The following is a 12,063-nucleotide window of genomic DNA, read 5'->3' as shown; positions in this document are numbered from 1 at the left end:
CAGAGTGATTACTGCCACTAGAAGATTACAGCCGTATCCTGATCATCCAGACAGATTTGATGTGTATGTTTAGGTGTTGTGTAGAGAGAGTGTGTGTGGCCGCTGTTACTGGGAGCAGGAGTGGAGTGGAGGTGATGATGGAGTGCGTTTATCAGTGTCATATAAGAGCATCAACAGGAAGGGCGATCATCAGTGAAACTGTGTTGATGAATCAGAATAGACTGACGAGAGACTCTACCCATAATGCTTTAAGCTGCATGATAAATCAGTAACAGTAGATGTTAGTCTCTTCTTTTCTCTTCATGACATTAATACTGCAGCTGAACATCTGTCACTGAAGGGTGCTTTCACACTTGGTTCGATTGCCTGGTCTGAACCCGAGCTCGATTGCTTGATTTATTGCTTGATTGATTTATGACAAACAGTTTAAAAATTAGTCAGATTTAAATGATAATTACAAAATGCTATCATATTTCCATAAGAGTGTTACATGAATCCTCATATAGACAGTAAGATCAGTGTGTGTGTGTGTGTGTGAGAGTCCTGCTGAGTGACCATGTGTTTCTGTGCTTTTCTGAAACTCTGGGTGCTTTCACACTTGGTTCGATTGCCTGGTCTGAACCCGAGCTCGATTGCTTGATTTATTGCTTGATTGATTTATGACAAACAGTTTAAAAATTAGTCAGATTTAAATGATAATTACAAAATGCTATCATATTTCCATAAGAGTGTTACATGTGATCACTAAATTAATGTCAGCCATTTTTAAAGACCAAGGAGAGGGAGTGGTCATGGTGAAACTTACGAACATTTGGTATCTCTAAAAAGCCCTGAATGTGCTCTCTACAGGACATCCAGACTTAAAACTATATGACATGCAAGTTCTCAGAGTAATTCATTAAAATAGATAATATCCACTACAGAGGACAAAAGTCTATTCCTGGGTCCCAGGAGGTTAAGACATGTGTATGTAAATTAATTTTTACTTCAGACGTTATCTGCAATGTTTATGGTCTTGTTGGGCAGGATAAGCGATATATTGAAATCATTTAGGTGAGTGTGTCTGCTACGCACTGATGATACAGGTAACTGATCCAACACAAAATATATTTCTTTATGTATGTAATTATGCAGGAAATATTAAACATAAACATATATTTGGTATAAGTTATGAAATTGATTTGAATATGCAATGAATAATACAATTCAAGCCACTGTTACTATATTGCTCTATATTGTATTGAAATTCAAAGCTTATCAGGCATCATCTTGGAAATAAAGCTTCATGTTTTTAAGTCTGTACCGTATGTAGTCAGTGTTATTTTTCGGATTAAGTTATGATGTGTATATTTTTAATGTCCTGATTGAGCAACATCTATTTCAGACTCTTAAAGATCTCATAAATTCTATGGCGTTTTAGCATTACCGTTTCCATAGGAATAAAATTGTATGTATGTTGAATTAATTATTAATTTAGCCATCTTTAAATCATTAAATCAACCAGTTCTCTATTATAGATCAGTAATATTTACAAAGTTTGCCCAATTCATATGTCATTAATAGTGGCTCTCTTCCGTGATTTAGTACGATTGCGTTCACATCAGAAGTGAACCGTGCGCACCCGAGTTCAGAAAACAGCGTTCACATTATCCAATAGAACCGAACTCTGATGTCAATCGAACCTGGGTACACACCAAAAGTGCTCGTGTGAAAGTCCCCTGAAATCATTTAGTTTTTAATGTAGAGTCACATATAATTTGTATTATTACAATCAGAATTACCTTTTAATTCAAATAAACACACTCAATATTTTTTTTTTCATTATTCACCTTATGTAGCCCTGACCCTTTTCAGTGTTTTGTGTTCTTTTGTCTTCCGGTGTCACGACTCGAGTCAGTGTTTTTTTGTCATGCATTTAATTGTTAAACACACATTTAACTGTTAACCTTGACATATCTCAGAGGGAGTTAATATTTCAATAATTTTACAACTCATTTGCATGTTTACAGTTCTCTAATGTTCATACTGACATGCAGGTAATCAAATAAAATATGTATATAGTTTTAAGCCTTCATTCTTTTTATTTTATTTTTTATAATTTTATGATTATTAGCTTTTTATCAACTTACAAACCCACTGCAGTTCTTACAGTAAGCCCAGTTGGAGAAACCCTAATGTTTAATGCATTTCATAATGTTGATATTTATATCAATATCAAGTATCACGTTAGTTCAGGCAGGCCACCTCAGTCAAGCTCGCATCAGCTGATAGTCAGCTGTTCCTGACATGTACCAATCCAGTTCTGACACTTATCACAGCGGTCCATTTAAATTCCCATTCTCCAGCATCTCTTCTATCGCATCGCTGGTCGCAAATCAACTGTCATTTCTGAACTTAAAGGTGCTGTATGTAGGATTGACACCGAGTGGTTGAACTAGGTATTGCAGTCCAAATTCAAAATATTGGAGAGGGTTTTTTTCACCCGGCCCCTCCTCCTCAGACTTGACGCACACGCATGTTGCCAGATTGACAACACCAACAGGAACAACCTAACCAGCTTAGACGCTAGGATCCAAGTTCCAAGTTCCAAGTTCTGGAAAATCAGCCCTCCTCTTCTTTCCACACAACTTCGTCGACACCTGCTCCCATGGCTCCCGTTGCTGCTGCAGCTGCTGCTCTCTTCACATCATCCACCACGGGACTTGCTGACCTTCTACTGTGCAGGTCTCTAGCTACGGCTCTCCAAGCACCCACCACAGGAGCCCCCTTTTTTCCACCAACCACTGCTATCTCTCCCCAGCTGCACAGTCAGATCCTCACAGGTAATGATGTTAATCTGGTTAAAATCCTGCTGTGCTCAGAGGGCCAAGATAAACGCATAGTTGACTACGGAGACATATCTGTACTGTTAAAAGATAATTACCAACGGCTGTCAAATTGTTTAACTATGCCTGAGTTTAACGTTGCTTTTGAAGTATTTAGAGACGTAGATACCTATTTAGCAATTATCTCAGACCTTGCCATGACTTATGGTGGGACTCTGTTCTACAAGTACCATAATTCTTTTTTGGCTAAGGCAGCTATGTAAATTCAACGGTTCAACCAAAGACTGGACTGGTCCATGGTAGACTTGGCTTTAATAAGCAGACATTTTTTCGGTCATGGCGCCTTGTCTTGCTCCTTGTGTGGTTCATTTGCGCATACTCCTTCTTTGTGCCTGAGAATTGCTAAACCTCTGGCAGGCCACTTACCTAAAGACGACGCAGCAGAAAAGCTTACCCTAGTGATTCATACTCCTATGTGTCATAATTTTAACGAAGGTGTGTTCAGGTTTCCTAATTGTAAGTTCATTCACGCTTGCAGTTATTGCGGAGACAGACATCCCAAGTCCATGTGTCCTCGGAGAATGCACATTTAAAAAAAGAGAAAATAAAGCCTTCTACGCTTGTCAATGTTCCTGAACTTGACAAAGCTTTGAGGAAGCATCCCAATCGCTGTTTTGTGCATTATTTGATAACTGGACTTTTTCAAGGATTTTTGGCTGGTTTAACACTCCTTCCAAACACATCGTTCATTTGCAACAATCTTAAGTCAGCTCTCAAAAAGCCTGAATTAGTCGATAGTTTATTGGCAAAAGAGGTAGAGAAAGGATATATGATTGGTCCCTTCAATAGTTCCCTCTTTTCAGTACTTTGTATTAATCCTTTAGGTGTAACTATAAGGAAATTCCAGAAAAAAATAGTTTAATAATAGATCTGTCAGCTCCTCATGACAATGTTCATGTACCTTGCATTAACAGTTTGATTCCTCTCCCTAATTTTTCTTTGTTTTATGCTTCAGCAGATAATGCCATTCAGTTCATTAAAACAGCTGGTAAGGGCGCTTGGCTGGGCAAAGCTGACATCGTCAATGCTTTTAAAATCATGACGCTTCACCCGTCTCAGTGGTACCTCTTCGGAGTTCAATGGCGTAAAAAAATATAATTCTCTGTTAGACTTACGTTTGGCTGTTGCAGCATCCCTATGGATGGACAGGGCCAACCTGGTGGTGGTGGGGAGGATGGAGGGGACTGCGAAAATGAAACAGACAGTTCAGTGCTTACATACTCCAGGTGTCAAGCAGTGATTGGTCAGACCTGTTAGTATGAATGAATGACGTGGCATTGGAGTCTTCCTGACAGAACTTGCGCTGACGCTTCCATTTCTAGACTTAATTGATATATCAAAAACAGTCGAGAAATTGCATGATTCTATCAAATTAGATTCAGGCTGCAAATCCAAGCTGCATTTTTGGTCTCTTCTATGTGAAGGGTGGAACAGGATTTCTTTTTTTTTTTTACAACGATTTAGTAGACACTTCTATCGACCTCAGTTTCTTTACTGACGCCGCTCCTTCAATCGGATTCGGAGGTTTTTTCAATAATCGTTGGTTTGCAAGCACTTGGCCAAAGGAATTGTCGACTCTTCCTACTAACACACTATCAACAGCGCTGTTAGAATGATATGCTGTCATCATAGCCTGCATTCTTTGGGGCAATCAGTGGTCCAGAAAACAAATTCTCCTCAGTTCCCTTCATTCAATTTTTTTTGAGGAGTCGTAATGTGGACATGCATTATTGGCAATTTTACGCTCCACGCTGCTCACATACCTGGCCTCGATAACAAAATAGCTGACTGTCTGTTTCGTTTTAAATTTCAGGAGTTCAAAACTATGTGCCCAGATGCCAAAACTATGTGCCTGCCTTGCCCAGCATTCGCCCTGACTGTCCTCGACTAAACACCACTCTGCAGTTTTATATTTCCGCAGCTTCCATGTTCATGAGATCAAGTCTAGCCAAATCTACATTAAAAGTGTATGACTCTGCTTGGATTCGATTTTCTACCTTTTGCTCCACCTTTTCAGTTTCTGTCTTACCTGTTAACATTGCTATTGTATGTTCATATATAACGCATTGTTATTTAGCACAAAAAATGCAGCCCTCCTCCATTAAAAGTCAGGTTTCAGGCAGATGCTTGGATCCATCCGTCTGCATTCTTTTGGGGCATCCATCTATCCGTCTGCTTCTCGATGGTCTCAAACATGCTTGTTGTATTTACCTTGCGGCTGCTAGGGGTGTACGCTTCCCCCTTTACAATCACACATTTGCTTTAAAGCAGCTTGAGCAACATGCTTGCTGCATATCCTCGATTGCTAAGCAGCTCAAAGCAACATGCTTATTGCATGTCCTCGCTTGCTGAGCTTGGGGTGATGCTTCCTCCATAAATATGATCATTAAGCCATCATTTCCTGTCACTGACCATTGAATCGCATTAATTGTGCTGGGGTATCAACATATGGTTTGTTTTGGGGTTTTGACTTGGGGTGCTTTCACACTTGGTTCGATTGCCTGGTCTGAACCCGAGCTCGATTGCTTGATTTATTGCTTGATTGATTTATGACAAACAGTTTAAAAATTAGTCAGATTTAAATGATAATTACAAAATGCTATCATATTTCCATAAGAGTGTTACATGTGATCACTAAATTAATGTCAGCCATTTTTAAAGACCAAGGAGAGGGAGTGGTCATGGTGAAACTTACGAACATTTGGTATCTCTAAAAAGCCCTGAATGTGCTCTCTACAGGACATCCAGACTTAAAACTATATGACATGCAAGTTCTCAGAGTAATTCATTAAAATAGATAATATCCACTACAGAGGACAAAAGTCTATTCCTGGGTCCCAGGAGGTTAAGACATGTGTATGTAAATTAATTTTTACTTCAGACGTTATCTGCAATGTTTATGGTCTTGTTGGGCAGGATAAGCGATATATTGAAATCATTTAGGTGAGTGTGTCTGCTACGCACTGATGATACAGGTAACTGATCCAACACAAAATATATTTCTTTATGTATGTAATTATGCAGGAAATATTAAACATAAACATATATTTGGTATAAGTTATGAAATTGATTTGAATATGCAATGAATAATACAATTCAAGCCACTGTTACTATATTGCTCTATATTGTATTGAAATTCAAAGCTTATCAGGCATCATCTTGGAAATAAAGCTTCATGTTTTTAAGTCTGTACCGTATGTAGTCAGTGTTATTTTTCGGATTAAGTTATGATGTGTATATTTTTAATGTCCTGATTGAGCAACATCTATTTCAGACTCTTAAAGATCTCATAAATTCTATGGCGTTTTAGCATTACCGTTTCCATAGGAATAAAATTGTATGTATGTTGAATTAATTATTAATTTAGCCATCTTTAAATCATTAAATCAACCAGTTCTCTATTATAGATCAGTAATATTTACAAAGTTTGCCCAATTCATATGTCATTAATAGTGGCTCTCTTCTGTGATTTAGTACGATTGCGTTCACATCAGAAGTGAACCGTGCGCACCCGAGTTCAGAAAACAGCGTTCACATTATCCAATAGAACCGAACTCTGATGTCAATCGAACCTGGGTACACACCAAAAGTGCTCGTGTGAAAGTCCCCTGAAATCATTTAGTTTTTAATGTAGAGTCACATATAATTTGTATTATTACAATCAGAATTACCTTTTAATTCAAATAAACACACTCAATATTTTTTTTTTCATTATTCACCTTATGTAGCCCTGACCCTTTTCAGTGTTTTGTGTTCTTTTGTCTTCCGGTGTCACGACTCGAGTCAGTGTTTTTTTGTCATGCATTTAATTGTTAAACACACATTTAACTGTTAACCTTGACATATCTCAGAGGGAGTTAATATTTCAATAATTTTACAACTCATTTGCATGTTTACAGTTCTCTAATGTTCATACTGACATGCAGGTAATCAAATAAAATATGTATATAGTTTTAAGCCTTCATTCTTTTTATTTTATTTTTTATAATTTTATGATTATTAGCTTTTTATCAACTTACAAACCCACTGCAGTTCTTACAGTAAGCCCAGTTGGAGAAACCCTAATGTTTAATGCATTTCATAATGTTGATATTTATATCAATATCAAGTATCACGTTAGTTCAGGCAGGCCACCTCAGTCAAGCTCGCATCAGCTGATAGTCAGCTGTTCCTGCCGTGTACCAATCCAGTTCTGACACTTATCACAGCGGTCCATTTAAATTCCCATTCTCCAGCATCTCTTCTATCGCATCGCTGGTCGCAAATCAACTGTCATTTCTGAACTTAAAGGTGCTGTATGTAGGATTGACACCGAGTGGTTGAACTAGGTATTGCAGTCCAAATTCAAAATATTGGAGAGGGTTTTTTTCACCCGGCCCCTCCTCCTCAGACTTGACGCACACGCATGTTGCCAGATTGACAACACCAACAGGAACAACCTAACCAGCTTAGACGCTAGGATCCAAGTTCCAAGTTCCAAGTTCTGGAAAATCAGCCCTCCTCTTCTTTCCACACAACTTCGTCGACACCTGCTCCCATGGCTCCCGTTGCTGCTGCAGCTGCTGCTCTCTTCACATCATCCACCACGGGACTTGCTGACCTTCTACTGTGCAGGTCTCTAGCTACGGCTCTCCAAGCACCCACCACAGGAGCCCCCTTTTTTCCACCAACCACTGCTATCTCTCCCCAGCTGCACAGTCAGATCCTCACAGGTAATGATGTTAATCTGGTTAAAATCCTGCTGTGCTCAGAGGGCCAAGATAAACGCATAGTTGACTACGGAGACATATCTGTACTGTTAAAAGATAATTACCAACGGCTGTCAAATTGTTTAACTATGCCTGAGTTTAACGTTGCTTTTGAAGTATTTAGAGACGTAGATACCTATTTAGCAATTATCTCAGACCTTGCCATGACTTATGGTGGGACTCTGTTCTACAAGTACCATAATTCTTTTTTGGCTAAGGCAGCTATGTAAATTCAACGGTTCAACCAAAGACTGGACTGGTCCATGGTAGACTTGGCTTTAATAAGCAGACATTTTTTCGGTCATGGCGCCTTGTCTTGCTCCTTGTGTGGTTCATTTGCGCATACTCCTTCTTTGTGCCTGAGAATTGCTAAACCTCTGGCAGGCCACTTACCTAAAGACGACGCAGCAGAAAAGCTTACCCTAGTGATTCATACTCCTATGTGTCATAATTTTAACGAAGGTGTGTTCAGGTTTCCTAATTGTAAGTTCATTCACGCTTGCAGTTATTGCGGAGACAGACATCCCAAGTCCATGTGTCCTCGGAGAATGCACATTTAAAAAAAGAGAAAATAAAGCCTTCTACGCCTGTCAATGTTCCTGAACTTGACAAAGCTTTGAGGAAGCATCCCAATCGCTGTTTTGTGCATTATTTGATAACTGGACTTTTTCAAGGATTTTTGGCTGGTTTAACACTCCTTCCAAACACATCGTTCATTTGCAACAATCTTAAGTCAGCTCTCAAAAAGCCTGAATTAGTCGATAGTTTATTGGCAAAAGAGGTAGAGAAAGGATATATGATTGGTCCCTTCAATAGTTCCCTCTTTTCAGTACTTTGTATTAATCCTTTAGGTGTAACTATAAGGAAATTCCAGAAAAAAATAGTTTAATAATAGATCTGTCAGCTCCTCATGACAATGTTCATGTACCTTGCATTAACAGTTTGATTCCTCTCCCTAATTTTTCTTTGTTTTATGCTTCAGCAGATAATGCCATTCAGTTCATTAAAACAGCTGGTAAGGGCGCTTGGCTGGGCAAAGCTGACATCGTCAATGCTTTTAAAATCATGACGCTTCACCCGTCTCAGTGGTACCTCTTCGGAGTTCAATGGCGTAAAAAAATATAATTCTCTGTTAGACTTACGTTTGGCTGTTGCAGCATCCCTATGGATGGACAGGGCCAACCTGGTGGTGGTGGGGAGGATGGAGGGGACTGCGAAAATGAAACAGACAGTTCAGTGCTTACATACTCCAGGTGTCAAGCAGTGATTGGTCAGACCTGTTAGTATGAATGAATGACGTGGCATTGGAGTCTTCCTGACAGAACTTGCGCTGACGCTTCCATTTCTAGACTTAATTGATATATCAAAAACAGTCGAGAAATTGCATGATTCTATCAAATTAGATTCAGGCTGCAAATCCAAGCTGCATTTTTGGTCTCTTCTATGTGAAGGGTGGAACAGGATTTCTTTTTTTTTTTTACAACGATTTAGTAGACACTTCTATCGACCTCAGTTTCTTTACTGACGCCGCTCCTTCAATCGGATTCGGAGGTTTTTTCAATAATCGTTGGTTTGCAAGCACTTGGCCAAAGGAATTGTCGACTCTTCCTACTAACACACTATCAACAGCGCTGTTAGAATGATATGCTGTCATCATAGCCTGCATTCTTTGGGGCAATCAGTGGTCCAGAAAACAAATTCTCCTCAGTTCCCTTCATTCAATTTTTTTTGAGGAGTCGTAATGTGGACATGCATTATTGGCAATTTTACGCTCCACGCTGCTCACATACCTGGCCTCGATAACAAAATAGCTGACTGTCTGTTTCGTTTTAAATTTCAGGAGTTCAAAACTATGTGCCCAGATGCCAAAACTATGTGCCTGCCTTGCCCAGCATTCGCCCTGACTGTCCTCGACTAAACACCACTCTGCAGTCTTATCTTTCCGCAGCTTCACTGTACATGAGATCAAGTCTAGCCAACCTTTTGCCCCACCTTTTCAGTTTCTGTTTTGCCTGTTAATATTGCTATTGTATGTTCATATATAATACACTGTCATTTAGCACAAAAAATGCAGCCCTCTTCCATTAAAAGTCAGGTTTCAGGCAGATGCTTGGATCCATCCGTCTGCATTCTTTTGGGGCATCCATCTATCCGTCTGCTTCTCGATGGTCTCAAACATGCTTGTTGTATTTACCTTGCGGCTGCTAGGGGTGTACGCTTCCCCCTTTACAATCACACATTTGCTTTAAAGCAGCTTGAGCAACATGCTTGCTGCATATCCTCGATTGCTAAGCAGCTCAAAGCAACATGCTTATTGCATGTCCTCGCTTGCTGAGCTTGGGGTGATGCTTCCTCCATAAATATGATCATTAAGCCATCATTTCCTGTCACTGACCATTGAATCGCATTAATTGTGCTGGGGTATCAACATATGGTTTGTTTTGGGGTTTTGACTTGCTGCTTTCCCCGCTCTGTCCAAGCATGGCTGCATGGACAGGCATGGGGAGTTTTGCCCAGCACAGAACCATACCGCCAACACTAACTGTATGCTATATAATTGTAATAAATAAACTTTGACGAAGTGCACCTGACTGAAATGGTACGTTTAATGCTAAGTTTAAAACAAGTTTGATTAAAAAAAAAGTAATCCGAATAAATAAAAATAAAATAAGTAACCTAAATTATGTTACTAACTACAGTTTTCATCATATAATCTGTAATCAGTAACAGACTACAATTTGTTATTAATCTACCCAGCATTGCCTAACAGTGGATGGTGGCTGGTCACATTTTTAAGGCTGTTGTCCTGCTTTTCTGTAACTTGTATTCTTTGGGTGTTTGTCTGAGACTGACATCTAGTAGACATTTCATGATTTACAGACTCGCAGACACACCTGTTTTACACACGTCTCTCAAACACAGAACCAGGAAACAGGAATCACATGACTTAAGGGAAAAAGAAAATGAAAGTGTAGTTGAGCTGTTGTGTGTTGTGTCTCTGTATTCATACAGTAAAATGGCAGAAGCCAGATTTTCTCAGGATGAGCTCTCGTGTCCGTTGTGTCTGGATCTCCTGAAGGATCCAGTGACCATCCAGTGTGGACACAGTTACTGTGAGAGCTGTATTACAGACCGCTGGGATCAGGAAGATCAGATGAGAGTCTACAGCTGCCCTCAGTGCAGACAGACCTTCAGTCCAAGACCTGTTTTAGCTAGAAACACCATGCTGGCTGATCTGGTGGAGAAACTGAAGAAGACTAAACTACCCGCTGACTGTTACGCTGGAGCTGGAGATGTGCAGTGTGACGTCTGTACTGGAAGAAAATACAAAGCCGTCAAGTCCTGTCTGACGTGTCTGAACTCTTACTGTCAGAATCACCTCGAACAACATGAGAGTTGGTTTAAAGGAAAGAGACACAATTTGACTGATGCCACTGGACGACTGCAGGAGATGATCTGCCAGAAACATGAGAAGCTCCTTGAGGTTTTCTGTCGCACTGACCAGAAATGTATATGTGTGCTGTGTACGATGGATGAACATAAAAACCATGACACTGTATCAGCTGCAGCACAGAGGACAGAGAAACAGGTGATTAATACTAGCGATCAAGTTAATACTCAGTGTAGTGATCCAATAGTCTGTTTATTTCTGTATAGAGTCAGAGCTTAATTACACAAAACACAGAAACACTTTCAATTTGAAACTCTATGTCTGTGTCAGTTTCACCTTTATAATACTTACTCTTGTATTGTGAAACAGGCCTTAATCTTCATGTTAATTCATGTACGATGGTGGTAAACGATCATCCCTTCTGGAGTTTGAACCTAGAACCATTAGTTATCAGTTCCACTTTTCCTGGATTCCTCTGTTCACATGATGATTTAGTGCCAGTAGTTTTCTGTAATATTTACTGTCATTTGTTTGTCCTGCAGAAGCAGCTGAAGGAGACGCAGAAGACGTTCCAGCAGAGAATCCAGCAGAGAGAGAAAGATCTTCAGCAGCTGAGAGAGGCTGTGGAGTCTCATAAGGTGAGTCTGGAGAAGAAGAGAAGTTGGTAACGCTTTAGATTACAGTCCGCAATGTACCGCGCAATTAAAGAGAATTTACAGCGTACCTATTTGTAACTAAAAAGTACCTCCACAGTACCTACTCCTAGATATAAGGGAACAATATGCAATGTTTGGGGAATAAGGGGGTTATAACCTGCGAAATTATAAAGCATTTATACTGTAAGTATTTTATAACTAAAGGGCACCTATTCTGAAATTACGTGGTATGTATGACACACAGATCGAAATTTTCTGCGTAAGCATAACTTACAGCTGTACGTACGTGTAGGTAAACGGAAACAATGTGCAATGTTTGGGGGATAAGGGGGTAATGACTTGGAAAATTAAAAGTATTTATACTGTTAGTATTTCATAAGTAA

The 12,063-nt window shown here is 39.6% G+C and overlaps 1 pseudogene; it reads left to right on the top strand.

Moving 5' to 3' along the window:
• Positions 1-10,500: 10,500 nt before the first annotated feature.
• LOC107754438 (tripartite motif-containing protein 16-like) overlaps positions 10,501-12,063 on the top strand; it is a 13,294-nt pseudogene continuing 11,731 nt past the window's right edge.

Source organism: Sinocyclocheilus rhinocerous, unplaced genomic scaffold (assembly GCF_001515625.1).
Source record: "Sinocyclocheilus rhinocerous isolate Xijiao unplaced genomic scaffold, SAMN03320098_v1.1 scaffold2427, whole genome shotgun sequence".
Classification (NCBI taxonomy): Eukaryota; Metazoa; Chordata; class Actinopteri; order Cypriniformes; family Cyprinidae; genus Sinocyclocheilus; species Sinocyclocheilus rhinocerous.
The sequence above is the reverse complement of the archived record's forward strand: the minus strand, read 5'-3'. Positions and strand labels throughout refer to the sequence as shown.